Raw genomic sequence first — 22,040 nt, 5'->3', positions numbered from 1 at the left:
TTCCATAATCTACTTACATTGTTATCAACACTGGACAGGGTTCCTCTTTGTCCATCCAATCTCCAACGCCGACCTTGCCTCTCTGGTCACCTTAGAAGTGGTAGGGAGGGTGACATTTCCTTGTCATATTTACCTGAATTTTTCTGATGATTTGTGAAGTTGGGCATTTATACACATTTTGGACATTTGCTTGCCTTGTCGGAGAAATGATTACATAAAGTCTTTGCCTATATTTTAGATTTGGGGTTGTTTGTTTTGTCTCATATTTGGTTTGGTTTTCTTTGATTTTTACTTTCTTCTTATTGAGTTGTTTTGAAGTCTTCATATGTTACAAGTATTAATTTATTAAACATATGGCTTATGAATATTGTCCTCTCATTCCCTAGGTTGTCTATCACTCTTAGTAGACCCTCCTTTTCAGAATCTTTTCATTCTTTGGAATCCCGTTTTTCTTTTTGTGGTGGTATTGTCCGTGCTTTCTGATTTATATAAAAATCATCACCCAGCTGACAGAGGGAAATCATCAGGAGGAGAGAGGCCAATGGGAGGATCATATGGGGTGCAAATATGAGTGAAGTACAATGATCATATGTGTAAACACACAAAAAATCAACTAAAAGAACAATCATTGCCTAGACAACCATCAGTTTTTTGTTTTGTTTTAACCTGTATTTTTCCTTCTAATCGTACTACTCTTCTGGGTCTTACATCAAGTCCTTAATCCATTTAATTTGGCTTTTTGTATTTTATGTGAGACAAGTGTTTTTTTTGTTCTGAATATGGGTGGATGTCCAGTTTTCCAAGCACAATTTATTGAAATGGTGTCCTTTCCTCATGCGCAGTCTTGGCCCCTTTGACAGCATGGGACAGGGAATCACTACTGGGCTCTGCATTCTGTTTCATTGCTCTGCACCTCTCTTTCCATGCCTGTACCATGTTCTTGTATTTATTGTATATTTAAATTATATTTTGAAGTCAAGTAGTTTCAATACCTCTTGTTCTTCTTGTTCAAACTTGCTTTACAGGGGCTTTAGGGAAATTCAATAGGATTATACTGAACCTATAGAGACCTATTAAATAGTATGGGCATTTTAACAATCTTGTGTTTTCAAACCCATTTATTTGTATCTTCTTCAATTGCTTTCATTGTTGTTTTATATTTTTCTTTCCTTTTCTGTTTTTTGTTTATTGTTTTTCAAGATGGGATTTCTCTGTGTAGCTTTGGCTATCCCAGAGCTCACTCTGTAGTTCAGGCTGGCCTAGAACTCAGAGATCACCTGCCTCTGCCTCCTGAGTTCTAGGATGAAAGGTGTGCACCACCACTACTCGGCTCGTTTTATGTTTTTCAATGTACAAATCTTTGACCATTATTAAATTTATTCCTATGTATTTTATTCTTTTTAATGCTATTATAAATAAGATTTTTATTACTATTTTAGAGATCTCATTGCTAGCATAAAGAAGCACAACTGGTTTCTGCGTGCTGATTTTATTTCCTGAATTTTTTCTGTATTTATTGGTTCTGGGTGTGTTGCTGTGAGTGTTCATGCGTGTAGAGGTTTGTATGTGTTTGTAATCATGTATACACATGAGTATGTGTGATAATGTGTACTCATTGTGCATGTGTGTGCCCATCTGTATGTGCATGTGTAATCATATATGTACACATATGTGTACATTTATGTTCATACAGTCGCTGGAGTTGTTGTAATCTCATAGATTGAATTATACATTAGATCACATCACCTGAAAATAGATGACTTCCTTTCTGATTTGAGGTGCTTTTATATTTATATTTATATTTCTTACATAATTTCTGTAGCTAAGAGTTCCAACACTGTGTTTAACAAAAGTGACAATAGTAGCATCATTGATTTTGTCCCCAGTCTTGAATAAAATGCTTTCAGCTTATTACTAATTGTTAGTTGGAGCTTGTTTTGCATTCCCTTCATTATGTGAAAGCACAGTCCTCTTATACCTGATGTGAGTGTTGTTATCACAAAATAATGTTGAATTTTCCCAAGTGCTTTTCTGCATCCAGTGAGAAGATTATATGATGTTTGGTCTTTACTCTGATAAAGTAGTATGTGACATGATTTGATTCTTAAGTTGAGTCACTCTTAACTCATGAATAAATACTATTTAATTGTAGTATATGATCTTTTTATGTAGCATGGTAAATAAAAGACTCAGAGAGGATATTAGGGTTCAAGTTTCAAGCTGAAGATCAGAAAAGCAAAGCGGCCAGCCACTAGCTCTTACCTCTACCTCAGCTCAGATAAAGTTGTGATCCTCAAACTGCTCCTGACTTCACTGCTCCTCAGATTCACTCAGACTGCTGTGCTCTCCTCAACATGGCTAATGACTAATTTTCTGACTGAGATACCCTTTCTACCTTTTGTACGTCTCAAATCCTGGGATTAAAGTTGTGAGCCCTGATTCACACTCTGGTATCCCAGGGTGGTCTTGTACTCAGAGATCCATCTACCTCTTAATCCTGAGTCCTGGAATTAAAGGTGTGTTCCTGGTTTCTATGGCTAACTAGTATGTCTGCTTTGCTATTTTGATCTCCAGTGGCTTTAATAAATAATAAACAATATGTAACCACACTTTTAGTGTACTGTTAATTTGGCTTGATCATATTTTATGAAAATTTGTCATATTCATTGTTGCCATAAACCTAAGCTAGTCCTAGTGCTTGAAGGACTCCGGCATTTCACTTGAACAAAAATATGCTTCTTGACTCCAGGACTTTAATGCTAAGTAAATGCTATGAGGGACTGGCACCAACAAATGATTTAACAACTCAATATTGCACTCATTAGTACACATTTTTATTGCTGATAAGACTATAATTCTCTTCTTTGTACTTTAACCCTATGGTATATAACAGAAAAAAATTAGGAACAAGAGAAAAGTCCCAAGTAGAATGTGTATATGTGAAATATAAAGAAGTTTCATTGTACTTTACCGGGAAAGGCAGACTATGAGAAGCTATAAAAATCAGATGGTATTCTAAGAATGTTTTGATCAAGATATGCTGTGGATGAAAAGACAAGATTCAGAAAATACTTTTCTAGAGTTATTTTAAGAGGAGAGGGGAGTGAGTGGATGATGCTGCAACTACAAAGTTGTCTCCTAGGTCAGGTCTCAAACTCCAGTGTGTGCACAGATCTCCTGAGGCACTTGCTAGAAGCAGAATTGGAGAAGGTCTGGACTGGGGCTGATCCACATTCCTTAGGATTCCACAGTGACTGTTTCTGCTGCTCTTCTGTCCACGTTGAGGAGTAAGATCACAGCTTACACAAGCTGCCATCTTTCGTCCACCAAGCTAATTTCCTTTTCTGACTTCACCTGAAAAGATATAGTCGTCCCATCAGATTAAACGAGTTGAGTGAAGAGAACCAAGTCAGAATTCACATGATATGTTTTTCTAAATAAGACTACATAGGTTACAGTTTCCTCCATTGTTGAGGCACCTATGCAATCTGTTTATCTTTCACCACAAAAGTATCTTTATTACATTTCTCTTTTAATCAGGGGTCACTGAGACCTTATCAATTTTCCATACCTACTCCTCATGTCTATTTTCTTCAACTTCTCTTTGTCCTACGCTTTCATAGTCAAAGGAAGTGTTGTTCCCACAGCTGAGGAGGACATAATTTCCATCCTGACTCCACCAATCCCAGTATGCACACGATTTTAGAGCCTCAGAATGTTTATACCTGAAATAAGAAGCGTGAAATGCTGTGTGGGGGAGTCTAGAAAGTAATGAGATGACATGTAACATGGCTAACAAAGTGTCTGGCACAAAGTTAGTACCAATAAATATCAGATCCCATGCTCAGATCACTTATCTTGTTCCAACACTGTGTGGTTTTTCAGAATCCAAACCCATAACATCTCACTGCAGCTTGCAGAGTACCCAAAGACCCTCAACTTCTTACCCTCTTTGATCAAGTTTAATTTAAAGCAATTAAAATCAATAAATTCTGGTTGCAAAGCATCAACCTCCCCCTCTTATTCTTAAGGTGAAGATTACTTGGAAATACCAACAGTCACAGAACCAACATCACAAATGAGACGGGCAACCTTTACTGTGTCTGTCATTAAACACATATAATTTTAAGGAAATGTTTTCATGGCTCATTTTTATTGCACATCAATAAAAACAATTATTTTTATTTTTAATTCTTTGCTTAATCCTTCATCATAATGTGTGTTAACACTCTTAATTTGTGTGATTTGCTTAATGAAAAATGGTGTCTATGAAGTACATGTAGCCTTTAAAACATCTAAAGGATTGTTCCCTGTCTTAATCACCAAGCATGTCAGAAATATTGTTTCCATGCCCTCTATTGCAATCTGTGGTTTGTGTCTGCCATCCAAAAATGAAGGGACTTCAGTTTCACCCAGCTGTGTTTCTGAATGTGAGCATCCAAATGTGGACCATGTGTGAAAGAGAAGCCTCTGGTGACTGAGAATGTGGATAGACTTGAAGAGTATCATTTGATGGAAAGTTGTTATATAACATATCTTCATTTTCTCACTTAACAAACATTTATTCTAGGTCAGGCTCTAAGAGTACATTGGTGAGGAAAATACTCTCTCAACAAAGTACCCACAGAAATGTACAAAGGAAATGCGTGTTGATCTGGTGTGTGTACTGGAACGCCCTCCCACCATTAGCTATTTTATACTAGCCCCAATAAGACTATAAACAAATTTCTATGATAAATATTCAACTTAGCTAATGTGAACAAAAGAAGATAGATACTTTAAAAAATATGTTTCTATTTGGTATCAACAAAGCATGAGCAGAAACTGAGTAGGAGTGGACAAAGGCTGGGGAACAGGAGGAGAGGTAAGAGGGATGTAGTAGGGATGTAAAATAAATGAAAAAAATTAATTAATAAAAGGAAAAATACATTTCTATTTATTAATACATTCACAATGTATTGAGAATGTTCTTAATTGTGTAGGAAACTTAGAGCATGCTTTCCATGGTGCATAATTAAAATCATAGTTTTGAGTCCACAACATGTGGCCATTTTCCAAGCAATTCCATGGCCATCATCTTTCTTTCTTATCACAGTATCTTGTGACTGGTTTGAATGTGCATGGGTATATGTTTGCCTGTCAGCACAGGAAGGAAAAGAGACATTACTGATGCATTTCACAGATGAGATCATCAGAGATGTGACTCAAATTGTGTCTTCAGCTATACTGTGGTTGACTTCTGCTGTCCACAAATGAAAGCTGACTTCTGCTATCCCAGAAATGGTATTTGACATTGCTCCCTTCTCCATTAAACCAATATCACAAAGACTCTTTGTGAACAACCAATAAAAGCCCTTCGATGGCTCGATGATCACCTGTGAAATAAATTACACTAAGAGAACTCTTCAGTGAAAGTGGAAAGAGTGCAAGCCTGGCTACCCTGTTCATGGTTCAGCACCATGTGTGTATCTATCATGGCATGGAACTCTAGGCACACAAGACAAGTAAGACAAGCAGACTGTTGTTTTCTGAGACACCAGCTGAGGGAGCACATGAATACAATGCCTGCTAAACCACTCCTCAGCCTGGGGTGGAATCAGTGGCCTATGTACTCTAGTGATCCGAGTTTTCAGAGCAACAGAGGGGATCCTCTCTGGATTTCTGAGAGAGCAGATTGCCATTTTCTCATCGTGACATACCATTTGAAAGCACTGGCTGTGGGTCCTTCCTGCTGATAGGATGTCAGGAAGACATCCTTGACTAGATAGATCCCATTCCCTGGTACCCAGTACATTTTTCTCTATAAAAGCCACCATGTAAGTAGTGCTTTTTGACTTCTATTCTATCATTTTCTCTGAGACTAAACAGAAATGTTCTTATAAAAATGAGTTAGTCAGGGTTTTGAGCACTTGAGCAAAGTTATAGCATAGCCCATCATTTCTCCTGACCCTCAAGAGACTGTGGTTGAGGGGGAATGGGGTGGGGGTGGGGGGTTCTACCCAAGTAGGGACCATCATGGTATTACTTTCAACCCTGGAAGAAAAGAAAGCTGAGATCTTCCTCTACCCACTGATTTTAATATTCTCCAAAGTCATGGTAAACCATTAGGGGCTGGAAATGGCCCAAACTTACACTGCAATGCCTATCTTAAGAGCACAGAGAACGTGTGAGCCCCAGCTTGAGATTTCTTCCCCTAGCACAGCCCAGAGTTGATCATTACCTGTTGTTGTTGATCTCCTAATATTTGGGGAAAGATAATAGAGGGTCACATCTGCACATTTACTTAAGATCTAGTAAAACTGAGATAGTCAGAGACTTATGGATTTGCCAAGCTAAAAGGTAACCTGAATCGATTTCCAGGTATGGATTAAAATCAAATCCCAATAAAACACCCCAATGATCCCAACAGTAGTTTATCAATTCCTGGAGATTTTGCTTCCTGAGATCAAGGGTCAGGGTTAAACACTGGGGCTTATTAAAACTTTTCTATTCCTCTAAGCTCTTGCCACTAATTCTTTTGTGGAATTTAAACTGTTTTCTCCTAGATTTCCTTAAGAAATGTTGCCTCAAGGCAAAGGCCAGAAGCACCTTGTGCCATGGAATGATTGGTTATCAACATCTGTAACAAAACAGCCATGGGTTGATTGATTATCAACATCTGTGACAGAACAGCCATAGATTGATTGATTATTAACATCTGTGACAAAACAGCCATTGGGTGGATGGTTATCAACATCTGTAACAGAACAGCTCATCACCACAGCCCGATTTGTCAATGTCTAGGGACATTCTGGTTGTCAATACTAGAAGAAACTATTGGTATGTAACAAATGGACAAGAATAATGTTGCTAAAGATACCACACCGCACTGGAAACTCCACATCACCCAGTCCCAACCACAGATGGGGATTGTGTTCCTCAAAGGTCTGGGTGCTGCAGTTAGGGAACCCTGGTATGTCCTTATGAGCCACAGTACATTAAGCTTTCAGATGCCAGCAGCTGGAAAAGTCTTCAAGGGGGTAAGGATCTGGTGATTAAGGGCATAATTTACCTGATAGAATGTCTACCTAACATGTACAAAGCCCTGGGTTTGGTTTCTTCTTGAACCAGGCATGGAGTCCTAGCCTGAGGTGGAGTCAAGAACATCAGAAATTCAAGATTATCCTAAACTTCATGAGTTCAAGGCCAGCCAGAACTACATGTTCCCAGGTCTGATAGGGACAGTGGTAGACAAACAATTGCATACAAACTGAAATATTTTCCACCTTTGACTTGATTTGCTAGGATACATACATTGCTTTTGCTCTTGAAGGAAAGCAAGTGCTTACATCATTCAGTAGCAGCCCTGCTTGGCTGCAGCAGCACACAGCTCACCGATTTTCTCTAGAAAGACTGTCCAGCATAAGCTCTTCCAGGAACTCAAAAGTTTGGAGGGCTTCAGAGCCCAAGTGTTAGATGTGACAGCAGTTATGAAGGAAAGTGATGCCAACATCTCCTGACTTCTCCATTTTTCTCCAGCCACATTGCCTTGGGAATGGTTAAGTTGAAGCCCTTTCAGCAGCTTTTTTTCTGTCCTTTGTCACTCTTTAAGTGTCCCAGTTCTCTTAGTCAGCTCTACTGAGGAGTGCGATTTTCCCTGTCTGCCCTTTCCCAAACAGGAACTTTACGATACTGGTTGATAAAACTCTCAACAGCGAAGGCACAGGTCTCCAGTTGGCCTACCAGTGCTCAAATGACTCATGAAATAACAACACAGAAAGGGCACATAAGCTGGGGTCAAGTGCTAAGTTGAGACTGCAAGTAGGAAAGAATTGTGGGTGGAAGATAAGACCCCCAAGACTGTCCTATGAGGCTCATTTCCTGGTGTCTCTTCCAAGACCAGTCATTTAGGCAGAAATAGAATTGAGTCATCCCTAAGGTGAATCTGATGCTGACAGATTTGGATCGGTCTCCGTGAGGTCTGGGAATGCCTGTGGAGTGTCCATTCCTATCAACAGTGATCTCAGACACTTTCGCAATTCTGAGTCATTGATTTGCTTTTTCTTCCCTACTGATTCCATGCCCAGATTCCTCCCAGGATCTTTGGTAGCCCTGGGAGTTGAGCTTTGCAGAGAAACCCCTTGGGGCTAACCTCCTGGAGCTAGAAACAGATTCATGATGCTGAGAGTTCAAGGAAAGTCAGAGCATCCTAAAGACAGCTACCCAGGGAACCCCAGGTGGGATCTCTTGCAGATGTTAAGGGAAGAAAAAAATAGCCTTAGAAACATTTGGGGCAGGCTCTAGTTACAATAGAAGGAAATAACTTTACAAACTTTTGGGGGCAGACATGCAATACTTCTCGGGTTACTTCACAAAATCATTTTGAACACAAAAAGTACAAGCAATGTTTTGAAAGTAGCATATTATAATTCTTCCAGAAATTTCTTCAAGAAAAAAGGATTTTCCTTCAGACATTCCCTTCCACAAAACATGAAACTTACGACCTTAAGCAAAGTGACTCTTGTAATTTTTCAGCACTTCATCTGCTCCTTAGCAATGAGTTTTCACATTTGGGCCAAACTCAAACTGAAAGCAAATGTTTCTTGAAGCAACAACTGCAGGTAACAGGATGTTTCAGGTGAAACAAGCCACCATCAAGCAAAAAATAAAAGCTGGCCCTAAACTGGCCAAGACTGTATTCCTTTTACAGTGCTTGAATGTGCCAGAATTTGTTATTCCTGATCCAAAGTGTGATAAATTCTATCAGCCTGATCCCCTGTCTGATTTGAGAGGAGCAGCTGCATTCCCCTGCAGGTAGAGTTCTCACTCCCCAGTTTATCCCCTCTGGGCCAGACAGGTGTGTCCTAAACTCAGTCTAGCTAGGAGAACTCCAAGGAAAGCCCAGGTGCTGTCCGACTCCAGGATGAGATCAGAAATTGGCCCAAATCCCTCTGAGTCAGAATTCTGAGTCATCTCTTTTGTAAAGCGATTCCATATCCATTTCCTCCTGTGACTATTGATGTGTCTGCTTTGCAGACCAGGGCCTTGTAGCCTTGAGATCTTTCCTGGGGGTACCTCAATCGACTGGACCCATGCCACCTCCCACCAGTGGGGGGTGTAAACCCCTACCTTTGTATTCGAAAGCTGAAGGTCCCCGAAGAGAACCAAGTTGAAATATCTAGTCCCAATTAAATACTCTGTTATTATTAAGAAAGAAAAGTCTGGGGAGTTCTGAAGGAGGAGAAGTTTACTGCTAAACTGTATGGAGATTCAGACACCATCAGAGACTCTTTGAAAGCCATGCTAATAAAGCCCGGTAGACCCCCCTATCCAGCACTGAGTATTAAAAAGGCAAAAGTTCTTGAATGTTCTTGAGAAATCCCAGCCAGTGGTTTTTCTCTGACAGTCCATTTTCCTGCCTTTCAGCACACATATGAGCTGTCTCAGTTTTGTCCCATGTCAACCTGAATCTAAAACCAGCCCTTGACAGATTTTACAAGGAAGTCTGTTTAAGTTCTGAGAGAATTTGCCAGAACCTCCAAAACTGGCACACTTAACTCCAAATTCTTTCCCCAGTTTGACCAGAAGTCTTAACTACTCCATAAAAGTCTTAATGTCAGCTGGCCTCCAATGAATACCTAAGTATTTTTTTTCCAACAAATAATGCTCTTCCTCAGAAAAAAATTCTAAGACCAGTTAGTACCACACCATTAGAATAACATGAGAAATGTATAACAATAGTAAATTCATTGTGTATGATAATACAATACTAACATGCTTTGATTTATACCATTTATCAAACGTTTAGTGCATTTTAAGGAGCAGGCCATATGGTTTTGAATTTTGTTATTCTACTAAGGATATTATGTACAGGGACTGACTGGACGTCTAAGACATGTCCTGTGGTGTGCATTAGCATCTTAGTAATAGTCTAATATATTATATAACTAAACAAGTCTATACTTTGGCTCAAATGGACAGAGCATCATGGAGGGAAGAATGAATTGAAATAGGTGTGTTTATCAGAAGGAGAATCTACAAAGTGTGTGCTATCAGTCTACTGTGTTTATCTTTCTGCCTTCTTGCCAGGTGAGATACTGCAGCAGTCCCCTCCCACAAAAGGACATCAGAGATATTTCAGTAACACTTCAGGTGAGGAAGATGAGTGACACAAAGCAGGAGGAAGGTCCCAACTCCTGTGACCCAGATAAAAAGGGGGTCATAACACCTCCCTAAAATTTTGGTGTGAGAATCAGAGGTATAGAAATATAACCAAGCTTAGCCAGGTGGTGGTGGCGGTGCATGTCTTTAATCCCAGCATTCGGGAGACAGAGACAGGTGGATCTCTGTGAGTTCAAGGCCAGCCTGGTCTACAAAGCTACACAGAGAAACCATGTCTCAAAAAAAAATCAAAGAGAGAATTAGGAAGGAAGGAAGGAAGGAAGGAAGGAAGGAAGGAAGGAAGGAAGGAAGGAAGGAAGGAAGGAAAGAAGGAAGGAAGGAAGGGAGGAAGGGAGAGAGAGACAGAGAGACACACACAGAGAGAGAGACAGAGACAGAGAGAGAAAGCTGGGGCATAGGAGATAGTCAATAAGAAACAGTCCTTGTCTTTATCACCATCCATTCTCTCTAAACACTACAGCAAACTGAGTTTCTTGGACACTTCACCTACATCCCAGAGAATAACCCTAGAAATTCATTGAACTTAGTGCATGATTAATTCTATTCTATATAATATCGCTGTATTCTTTAGACTGTGCTTGGGAAGTTCAATTTAGGCACTATTCCTGCTGAAATTTCCTTACTTGAAATCTTTTATTTCATTTCCTAAAAAAAGATCTCAATGAGACTTCCTTTTTGTGTTAATGCTATTGATAATTAGCTTCTGATACTGAACATTTTCTTTGGAGAAAGGGGAACAAGAGAAGGCTTAAAGTTAAAAGTCACTTGTTTGAGAAGTAATTTCCAGCATATGGATGCAAACTAAGAAATGAGAAGATTACTCATGTGATATTAAAAGTTGTATATGGACTCATGAGGCAATTCCAATAATACATAACAAACACATGTAAGAGAAATGAGTTTTCAGGGGAAAATAACATCGCTAAATCAGAAGAATTTCTACCTAGAACTTTATGTAAAGGTGTTTTCATTTTGAGTCTTAAAAAATTACTGGTTAAGTTGTATTAAAGTGTGCCTTAAAAAGCAATTGTTAAAAACTAATATAAAAATTAATAAATTAATCTGCTTCTAACATTAAAAATTCTCAGACCTGTAGATCAAGTTTTAGAAGATAAATTAAGGTAAAGTGTCACACCTGATTTTTCTATTTGATACTAACTCTTCTTTATTATGATTTATTGCTTAGATTCTATATCACTCTTTCAAAGGTAGCAACTTGAAGTATTAAATAAAAAAAAAACTCAGACTTATCTGTCTAAAAGCCAAGATAAAAATAATAGCATTATTATACTTCGTGGAACAAGTCCTACAGGACTAAACTTGATGAGGAATCTAGGTCATTGTCCTGACAGATTTGTGCTATAAAATTATGAAGAGGCCTACATGTTTAAGACCATGGTAATTGCCCGAATTAAGACTTTTCTTCTGAGATTTACATGAGAACAAAATGCAGTGGTCCCCTTCCTTTAAAAAGTGATCAACTATGCAAAAATTGTTAGAATGAACCCAGTGAATTACAAACCGGTAGAGAAATGACACTCTCACCATCTCCCTTATAATTTTCTCTTTTATTGGTTACTTATTGGGTTTTTAAAAACCATGATAGGATATTTTAAAGTGTTTATTGTTAATCTAACCTCTCATTTTCATGTGGCTTCCCTTCTCCTTTCTGCTAAGTTTTCAGCTCTACCTCTAAGCAAAAAAAAAAAAAAAAAAAAAAAAAAAAAAAAAAAAAAAAAAAAACTCTTAAAGGCTACTCCCTGCTGCCTCTCTCTAATTAAAGAGAGAAAGAGAAATCCTCTGTTCTCTGGCTCTTTTCTTTCTATTCATCATGTCTACTCAACTCAAAATAGATGTTTATTGAGTGAAGATTACCAGTCACCAAGATGAAAGGGAAGCAACGGTGCTGATGAAACCGTGGCCAACCAATAACTTGACTTTGAAATCTAGATCAATAGTAAAAAGTATGAAACTTTCCTAGCAAGCTCTCTTTGATACTTTAACCTCTAGGCCAGAAGCTGAATGAGGATGAAGCTAGAAGGCAGGAGCATCCCACAGAAAAGAAAAGGTATTGCCACAAAAAGTGAATACAAGGAGTCCCCAGCTTTCAACACTGTGTTTCAGTCAGATTTTTGGAACCAGACAATTCTTTCTTTCGGAAGCAAGTCTCAAAGTGGGTACCAAAGATCTCACTTACATCATAACATTGGTCAGAGTACAGACACATGTGATTTACATCAAAAAACATGAGAAAAACTGTTAATATTGTAAGTATTAAATTTCAAGGTATCAACAGATGTCATTCTTCATGGCTTTTAGGAAGTACTATGCTATTGAGAAGACATTTTATAAGCTTATTGGAGGTTGATAAGAAAAAAAAACATTGAGAACTTCAGAGTTTTGCACATTAATCTCATCAAAGATCTCACAGTTAACATCACAGTTGTCAGTCATGATGAGGAAAAGTCTTGACACAAATAAGAAGAAGCAGAAGTTAAAAGAAGAAAAATGGGTTCTGTGTTTTCTTTTTATATTTTACTTTTATTTGAAAATGTTATACATGTATATAATGTATCTTGATCATGTCCATCATCCACAGCCTCCTTCCAGCTCACTCTGTTCCCCCGAAGATAGCTCCCATCTTCCTCCTAACTTCCTATGTTCTTTTTTGAACCTATAAAGTTCAGTAAATTCTGTTGATATGTACACGTGTACTGTCATCCACTGAGGTAAGGGTAGCCTATCTATGGCTGCCCCTCCTCCCAAAAAATCGACTCAGTTCTTTAAAAGGGTTTTAAAGAGCAGGGCAGCCTTTGACAAAAGAGATGAGATAACTATGTAAGTAGGAATGAAAAAGGCTTATGGAATGCACCTGTGAGTGGCCTGAGAAAAGAAAAAGACATGGGTTCAGACACCACATGTGAAAGTTTAGCAAAAATATGGAGACAATTTGAACCCTGGTCCCCAGATACATTAGTGTTTTTTTTCCCCTCATGCGTGTGAAAATAGCTCTCAGAAGCAATAATGAAGAAATGGTCTACGTTGCCTCACATGTAGAGGTTACAGTCCTATGATGGGGAAGGCATGACAGTGGATAGTGTCCTGCTGGTGGCATCTCATGCATCTCATGCATGAGATGACTGGCCACATTGCCATCACTGACAGGAAGCAGAGATTGTTTTTGCAAAATAGCCTCAAAAAAGGGTGAGGAAAGGCAACATCCTCTAAAATGTTCATAAATATAATGTTGGTAACATAAGACAAAGAGAGAGAGAAAGAAAGAAAAAAACCTTTTTTCAGGAAGGCTTATAGTCAGACTGCCTTGGCCTTGAACTCTAGATCTGGTAAGTGATCTTGGTGAAGAAGAAGAAGAGGAGGAGGAAGAGGAAGACTGATCCCTATAGTCCTCAACTGAAATATTTTAAATGAACATGCAGTATGATATTGCCAAGATTTTTATGCACAACCAGTACCAATACATTCAATAACTGACCTTTTAAGTTTCTGAAATCCACTAGTCAAGCCTTACAGCTCTTGTCCATAGCAATAGTCCTGTTGGAATCTGTGGGAACCTGAACCATGTCTAGGTTTAATCTATAGTGTGTTCAGATAACATATGTAACCCCATATAGAAGTGTCAGAGATGCAAAACATACATCCCAAGCAAGGAGAATCTTCATAGTGAGGCATCCATTCCAAATGAACGAGTTGTCTATTTTACAACTCAGGGTCAAGCACATTTGAGCAAGCTGTGATGAGATATTATTCCCAAAGCAATGATAAATGATCGAAATTGGAAGCACTAACTAGGTCATTCAAGACCAAAGATGAGTGTTTACCTGTCCAGGACCTCCATCAGGGGGTAAAGCCTGAAGTTGTTTGCCTTCCCAATTGAATCAATAGCTTGGTTTCTGTAACAATGCCACATATTAAGTTAACACTGCAGCATTAGTGTGCATGCCTAAAACCCAAGAACCAGACTATTTTAGCTTTCTCAACATTACTGTGTTTTGGAAAATATAAATGAGACACTATTGCATCGCACAATGATTTATGGAGACAACATGTTACTACATAATGAGCAGATGGGAGGACGCCAGAGGCACATGGTATACTGGTCCCTCCGGGATCTGCTTTCCTCTACCAGATCGCATCATTTGCTATAAATGCTTAAACTACTTTGAAGCCTTTGTCCAAAATGCTTATTATGTTTAATTATATGAGTGAGTGTTTATTAACGTTCGCGCACTGTCATTTTAGAGCCCAGCTCATGTCTCTCTATAAACGTTAGCAGTTTTCACTTTGTAAAGTGTGTTTATACAGAGCAAATGTGTTAACTCTCAGCAAGGCAAGGCGGTGTCTTTCCAGCACACAGGGGCAGTGCTCCCAGCTTTTAAATATGAACTCAGTTGTGAAGGTGCCAGATCCAAGAAACCCAAGGATACAATGGGGTCCCACTGTGAATTATTTTTGTCTACTCAACAGAATATATGGCTTTTAATAGCCATCAAAGCAATGTGTGCTGCCCTCCTGGTATTGCAGGTCTACCTCTACTAGGTGTTTTTCAGTAGTTTGGATATACACTATTTCATACTTCATTTCAGTCATAATAGGCTCTATCCACACTCCAAAACAACTATACTGCATACCTACTATGACACAAACTCTATATGAATTCTGTGTAGTTCAAAATGAACACAAAAAGTTCCCATCTGCAAGAAGTTCATGGTTTAAATGGAGAATAAGCAAGCAGAGATAACAATATACTTTGAGTGCTATGGAGATGATGTAAAGCAAGTGTCCCCAAAACACTGATGAGGTATCCTTGAGGATCCAAAAAAGGCTTTATTTGGATATTTGAAGTGGGTCACAAGGTGAGAAGCGACAGCCAGGAAAGTGGGGTGACTAAAGCTGTTGAGTGAAGCAAATGTATTTCCATGTGTTACCTTTAGTGGATGGCATCAATTATTCATCAAGATGCACCCAGCACTATGTGCCTAGAACATGACAAACCAGGACAATAAGAACAGGGCAAGTCCTCCCAGGACATCAGCAGGGGTAGTTTATTTATTCTTATTGTGTCTTTTCTGGCATTAAAAATGCCAGTCTTGTAGATTGGCCCTATTTCCTCACCTGTTCCAAGTACAGAATGGAATGATTCTGTAATAAAAAGAGAAGGAGAAAATAGCTAAAGCAATATTTTTAAAAGTATTTTACTATCCTCTAACTTGGAGATAGTGAGTCAGAGTGTTTAGATTTTTCATGTTTCTAAAATTATATTTATATTTTTAAAGTTAGGTAATGGAGTCAAGTCTCACTAAGCACCAATCTACTTTATGTAAATATTTTAGTTTTTTTCAAAAATCCAGTCATGACCAGGTATGATGGCACATGCCTATTACCCCATCACTGAGGAAGTTGAGGCAGGAGGGGTCCAAAACTACCCTGAGCACCACAGCTAGAATCTGACTCAAAACCAAAGAAACAAGCAAAAACCTGTGTGTGAATTTGTACATTTAATAAAAGTTTTGTTTTTAAAGGAGAGAAAGATATCATAGTCAATATGAAATGAATAATAAATGATTCAGGATAATATTCCAAAGGCAATTCACAGGCAGAAAAATAAATGCTGTTAACCAGACTGCCACAGATAAATTTTGTGTGTGTGTGTGTGTGTGTGTGTGTGTGTGTGTGTGTGTGTGTGTGTAACCGATAGGCAAGGATAATGAGAGGAAGAGCTACAGAAAATAATCACATGAAAAATGTTCAGCTTGATTCCTAATTAAAGAAATATAAATTAAAACAACTAAGATATGCCACGCACTATCAGATTGGCATGCAGAGAAAATATTTTACTACTGCCCAGAGTTGGCAAGAACATGTGTGAAGAGGCACCCTCATAAACTCACTAGGGCCTGGACCTGACTTCTGTGCCTGAAGCTCATGCAATTTTAGAGACTTGTTTTTTTAAAAGAGGTGCAAGATTAAGTTTTATCATTTTATCATGAATCGTTATTTAGATTGGTAATAAGTATATTGAATTATAAACTTTTAAAGATGACAAATATCCCAAACACTTTGCAAAAATGCAGAAAAATAACATACTTATAATAACACACCATAATATGTGAATATAATCTCTACAGTCTTTTCTCTATGTCTTTGGTAGCATACCTCCTGATTATCACGATCTTATATGACAATTTTATATAGGCAGAACAGAAACCAAAGTCATTTTTCTCTGGCTTACATCATGATTTTGCTTCTCATAGTTTGGAAAACTTTTCTTTCACAAGTCAATGATATGCCTTATAATTTTCTAGAATAGCCGATAAATTCATAGAAACCTCTGACAGTACATTTTCCCACATGATGTCACATTTCACAAAACTTCAGACCTTGTACAGTCGGGACTCTCCAATGTCAAAGGACTTTGGATTGATGGCCCTATTGTGCAGTTGTTGCTGACATCCTGTTACATGAGTGTTGTGTTATTGTTGCCCTGACAGTATTTCCTGACAAATCGACAAGAAACTCGATCGCTTTCAATGTTTCAATGTATTTATATGACTTGTTATTAAACTGGTTGTGGTGGTGCATGTCAGTAGGATTTGCTGAAGGAGGCCGATGCAGGATGATCATGAGAAAGAAGAAAGAAAGAAGGGAGGGAGAGAGGGAAGGAAAGAAGGAAGGAAAGAGAGAGAGAGAGAGAGAGAGAGAGAGAGAGAGAGAGAGAGAGAGAGGAAGGAAGGAAGGTTATCAGACAATAATCCAGGACCCTGTTTAAGACTTTTTATCTAAAATATATTATGTCTTTTTATCTAAAATATATTACTACTTTTGGAATGAGCTGATTTTGTTTGTTTTACAATTCACTTCTTTTTAACAAAACACCTCTATATTTTACTGGTCATCTTTATTGCCTTAATTTTATATTCTACCAACTTTTTATTTTAATTTTATAGTTTTGATCAGTGTCTTTGATGGTGAATCCCTATGTCTACCTCAGGGGTTAGCCTGGAAGATTTTTATGTATTCTCCTTTCAGATTCCCTAAGCCTGATTCCCCAAATACCCAACAGCTGCTCCAACTTCACTTGACATGTGAGAGATAACCCACTGTAGAAGAACAAAGATTTAGCCATCACTGCTGAGGACGGTTACAAATCTCTTTATTAATCTTATAGAAGTATTAGAAATATCTATGCATTCAAGCCAGTCTGCAAGGTCTTACAAGAACCATGAAAATGAAAAGATTAAACTCATAGTTAATTAGCTCACTGGAAATTAGCTCAACACATCTGGGTGGTGATAACTGAAAGTGGAAGGATATCTAAACTCTGCTAGACACAGAATTTAGAATCGTGTATCTTTTGATCCAACACTTGGTTACTTACAATCCACTGTACAAGCAGACTTTCATGGATGAATAAAGCTTTATGTATAAGAATACCCCATGAAGCATTATGTGTAATAAAAGAGAAAGCAAACATATGAAAAATGGATGGAGAATCAACACAATTCGTTATAGATATTTACACTATAATTTACTGTATAGTTATTTAAAAGAGTAAATTACATCTTTCTCACTATGAAAGATACCTAAGTTACATTTTAAAAGGAAAAGAACAAGTTGTAAAATGGTATGCTTAATTTAGCCACTGTTGAGATCATATAGATCATGCACTATACTGTATCCATATCAGGTTACACATAGAATGTTTTGAGCAGAAATGCATGGGCACAGATGGTGTAACATGCATGGTATGGGATGTCTTCTAACGGGCTACTTTTAAAGACTGAACAGAAATAAAAAGAGGTTTCTACTTATAAAACTGTGTTAATGCTATCCACTTTCTTTGTGGTTAAAATACCTTTATAATTGTAGAAAATATAAATTCTGTTCAAAAGTAATTTCTATGACTTGCTATATATAAATTATTTTCTTCTCCCATCTTTTTTAAAATAGTAAGAAGGACTATTGTAGAGAAACTCAACTTGCAAATTGCTTACATCACTTTCAGTTTGTTTTTCTTTTCCTGAATCAATGTCAATAATGTGCTTGTAACTTTATGGCAAAGTCAAGCAGGAACCAATCAGGCTTTCTAGGTCAGCACCCTGCCAATGATAACTGGATGATCAGCACTGTTTCAGGGTACTTTGCTTGGAAACAACCTTGCTATCACAGGGGCAGATGTTGGTATTAAATGGAGCATACAGATAAATCTGGCCTGCAAGTTGTTCTAGAAAGATCAGAAGGTTTCTAGTTGCCCGGGAAGAGGGATAGGTGTGTTCTAGAGTATTTGAAAGAACATTTTCCTTAAAAAGAGAAAAGTAATCCTATAGAAGGACCAGATCGCTATGATGCAATGTCAGCCTTGCCTGGGGAGAAGGGAATGTGTAGGCTTGCCTATGAGCTGTCTTTAGAATAATTTTCTTAATGATGCAGGGAGGTTAAGAAATCAATGATTTATCACTATTTCCTTGTGTCTCAATAATTTCTCTTCTGCAAGTCTGGATGTGCCTTGAGTCCTTTGTTTTCTTTTAATAATCTTGGTTACAGCATGGGGCCAAAATTCCTAGTATTTTGACAAACTATTTGTTTTAAAAGATCCTGTGAATATGTTTCTATAGGCACATTACGTGACACGTCGAATTACATAGGGAGTGAAAGAGCCACCTCTCCCATTCGGAGAAACTGAGCAGCTTGTTTTAGAGCAGAAGTGCTTGGGCATGAATCATTCCCCTGTGAGCAAGCTTTGTGACTGACCACATCTGCTCCAGAGATTTCTAGGCCACTGACTTTACTTCTGTGTTGCCAGAGATCAACGATTCACACATTTCCTTTGCACAGCTTGTTACAAAGAGCCAACCACGTCTCCCACCACCTCTACATACTATCACCCCCCACCTCATGATTGTCATGTAGGACAACACTGAGAAGCCTCCACTAGAAGATCTGGTTCATTGTGTGTGTGTGTGTGTGTGTGTGTGTGTGTGTGTGTGTGTGTGTGTGGTGTGTGTGTGTGTAGGGGTGTCTATATGTACAAAGCTAAATCAAACTCTCTTTCTCTTCAAACAAATTCAACTATCTGCTTCCAGACTGATGAAAATAGGATTTGAAATTCCTTTGCCTAATAATCTGCCATGCACAGGTTATCTCGAATAACAATGTTTAAGCTAGGCTTGATGGTACAGACCTGATGGCACAGGACTATAAGCCCAGCTACTTGGGAGGATAAGGTAGAGAATCACAAGTTTAAGACCAATTCAAGCAACTTGGTGTGGAGTTTTCTCTATAAAAAAGGATCAGAGCACTTGCTGTGTAGGCATGAGGATCTAATTTTGGATCCTGGTACCGACATAAAAAGCTAGGCTGCAATCATCTGTTACCCCGGTGCCGTTAGAACCAGAGACAGGGTAAGAAGCACTAGGGCTTGCTAGCCAGCCACCAGCCTGGATGTTGATTCAGTGAGAAGTCCTGTCTCAATGAAATAAGGTGGAAAATGACTGAGCAAAGCAACTGAAAATTCCTCTGTCCTCCACATCTGGGTATGACTCACACACACACACACACACACACACACACACACACACACACACACACACACACACACACCACACACACACACACACACTTGAATAAATGTGAAAGCAAAAAGTTCAAAAGAGAGCTGACGATGTCACTCAGTGATAGAGCAATTGTCTAGTATGTGCATGGCCCAATACTCAGTCCCTAGGACTACAAAAATAAGAACAGGACTTTGGTACAAAGACACGAATACATATACAAGCATCATGCTATTTGGTTTGGAGAAGCAGCAATCAGCAGGAACTTTGGGACCAACAGTAGCTCTGAGACATCCAAAAGTTACCACCCTTATGGCTGCCTTCCACCTCTGCCTTCTTTCTGTTTAGTATGTCTTCCTGTCGCTTGTATAATTTCCACCCACCTTTTTTCTCCACAGCATAACTTCAGCCTTCTAATGGCCATCTTCCACAACCTGTCCACTGCCCTGCTCACTCTAACTTCTAACTACTGGGTCTAACCACAACAGGAGGGTGGGGCCACCACATCCACAGCAGATTAGGCACACATTTTTATGAGCTGAGTCTGAGAACACTAATGGTTGAGTCAAACCTTAGGTCTTGAATCTTGGCAGCAAAAGACATAAGACATGGAGGAACCCAGCATAAAACCCCCAACAGAAGGAGTTTTTAGAAGGTACTATCAAAAGATGGCTACAGACTTGTCAGGTAAGCACTGTGAAGACCATTCATTCCTTCACTTGGCCATCCAAACATTTATTGAATATCTAAGCATAAAACTCTAACCTACTTACCAGAAATAAATACCAGTCAAGACATAGATTCTAGAGGATGTATAGGCATACCGGAAGAACCAAAGAAGGAGGGTTGAAAATTCAAGGAAAGCCTGGGTCACATAGGAGTTCAAGGCCCCAAGCTACTTGGCAAGACTCCAGCTCAAAATGCCAATGTCTGATGATACAGGTCACTTATAGAGTACTCGCCTAACACATATTTAGGGCCTTGGATTTAATTCCTAGCACTTCAAACAGGCACTTGTGAGTGCACATACAGAGAGAGGGGGGGAGAGGGAGAGAGAGACAGACAGAGAGAGAGAGACAGAGGGAGAAGTCAGTCAGGCAGACAAATAGGAGAAGAGAGAGGGGGGAGGGGAAGAGAGGGGGTGGGAAGACACAGAGACAGAGAGACACAGAGAAAGGCAAAGAGGCAAAAGAAAGACATGGAGAAAGATAGAGAACTATAGCTTATAGTTATAGTTCAAGGACCTCAGATTCTAGTGGCAAACAAGTAAATTAATAAATATCACCCAGAGTGGCAGCTACCACAATGGGCCAGTTAGTATTCTGATCTTCAGAAACCCAGAGCAATGGGACACCAATGACTTTCTGTAAGCTGTGAACCCTGGACTATGTTCCTCTGCCTAGGGGAAGTCAAACCGGAAGGGAAGCCACACAGCAGCAGTGCTGGGTAGGAAGTTCTTTTACTTCTACTCCATTAGCAGAGTCCAGGCTATGTGGCTCAGCTATCTTCAACCTGACTCACTGTGCTCTGTGTCCAAACTGTTTGTCAGGCATTTCAAACCTGGTATGGGAAATACAAGTTATCTTAATGAAGAAGGGACTGTAAACATCTACGAACTTCAAAAAGATATGATTCGTGGAAGGCGGCTTTGGGGAAAGCATACCCCACCAATGCATTAAAATTATATAGCCATATCCCAGACGTGGATTAGCCACCATAAAGAGAAATCTGTTGCTATCAAGTGTGTGTTTCTAATTTATGGAGTGACTGTGGAGCTCATTGTAAGATCCCAAACAAGCTAATACCATCTGGAAAATTACAGTGTTTATCAACATTTTTAATAGACCAGTTAAACATTCTTGAGCCACTAGTTAGAATTCAAAGTGTCCCAGGATTTATTTTCCCAAGAAAAATCAAAATAACAGTTTTGTTGTTGCTTATTTACTCCTCTAGAGGTTTTTATGCAATAAGCTTGATATTCTAATGTCTTTTTAAGCTGCTGTTTTGCTCCTGAGTGACTTTCAGAATAACCCAGTGTCCTGAAAATGAAGACAGTTAATTATGAACATACAACTTAAGCATGATATTCTAATACATTGCATCCAAACTTAAGGGAACAATTGTTTTTCAAAGAACAAAAGCAAAACAAACAACAAAGGAACCCCAGTCTTTCCCATATATTGGGCTCAAGAAAATGAGGCCTCTTCTATATCTTATGCTACAAAACATATAAATGTTTCTGTGTGTTGGGTGCAAAGGTGTCAGTTTGCTCCTTGTGTTTTGCTTGGGTTGCTCCTCTGGTTTTTCTAT

General features: G+C 38.7%; 1 protein-coding gene and 1 long non-coding RNA gene across 2 annotated transcripts in view; one reads left to right on the top strand and one right to left on the bottom strand.

Moving 5' to 3' along the window:
- Window positions 1–22,040, top strand: part of LOC118239332 (palladin-like) — a 246,941-nt gene that overhangs the window by 121,711 nt on the left and 103,190 nt on the right. The gene's annotated exons all lie outside the window — the stretch shown is intronic.
- Window positions 2,811–20,227, bottom strand: LOC103160224. Its single transcript, XR_003480922.2, has 3 exons — window positions 20,114–20,227; window positions 3,572–3,725; window positions 2,811–3,354 (listed from the first exon to the last, which is right to left on the bottom strand). It is a non-coding gene; the product is annotated as an uncharacterized LOC103160224 (long non-coding RNA).

The sequence above is a fragment of the Cricetulus griseus genome (assembly GCF_003668045.3).
Source record: "Cricetulus griseus strain 17A/GY chromosome 1 unlocalized genomic scaffold, alternate assembly CriGri-PICRH-1.0 chr1_0, whole genome shotgun sequence".
In the NCBI taxonomy this organism is placed as follows: Eukaryota; Metazoa; Chordata; class Mammalia; order Rodentia; family Cricetidae; genus Cricetulus; species Cricetulus griseus.
Note: the sequence above shows the minus strand (reverse complement) of the source record. Positions and strands in the feature narration are given on the sequence as shown.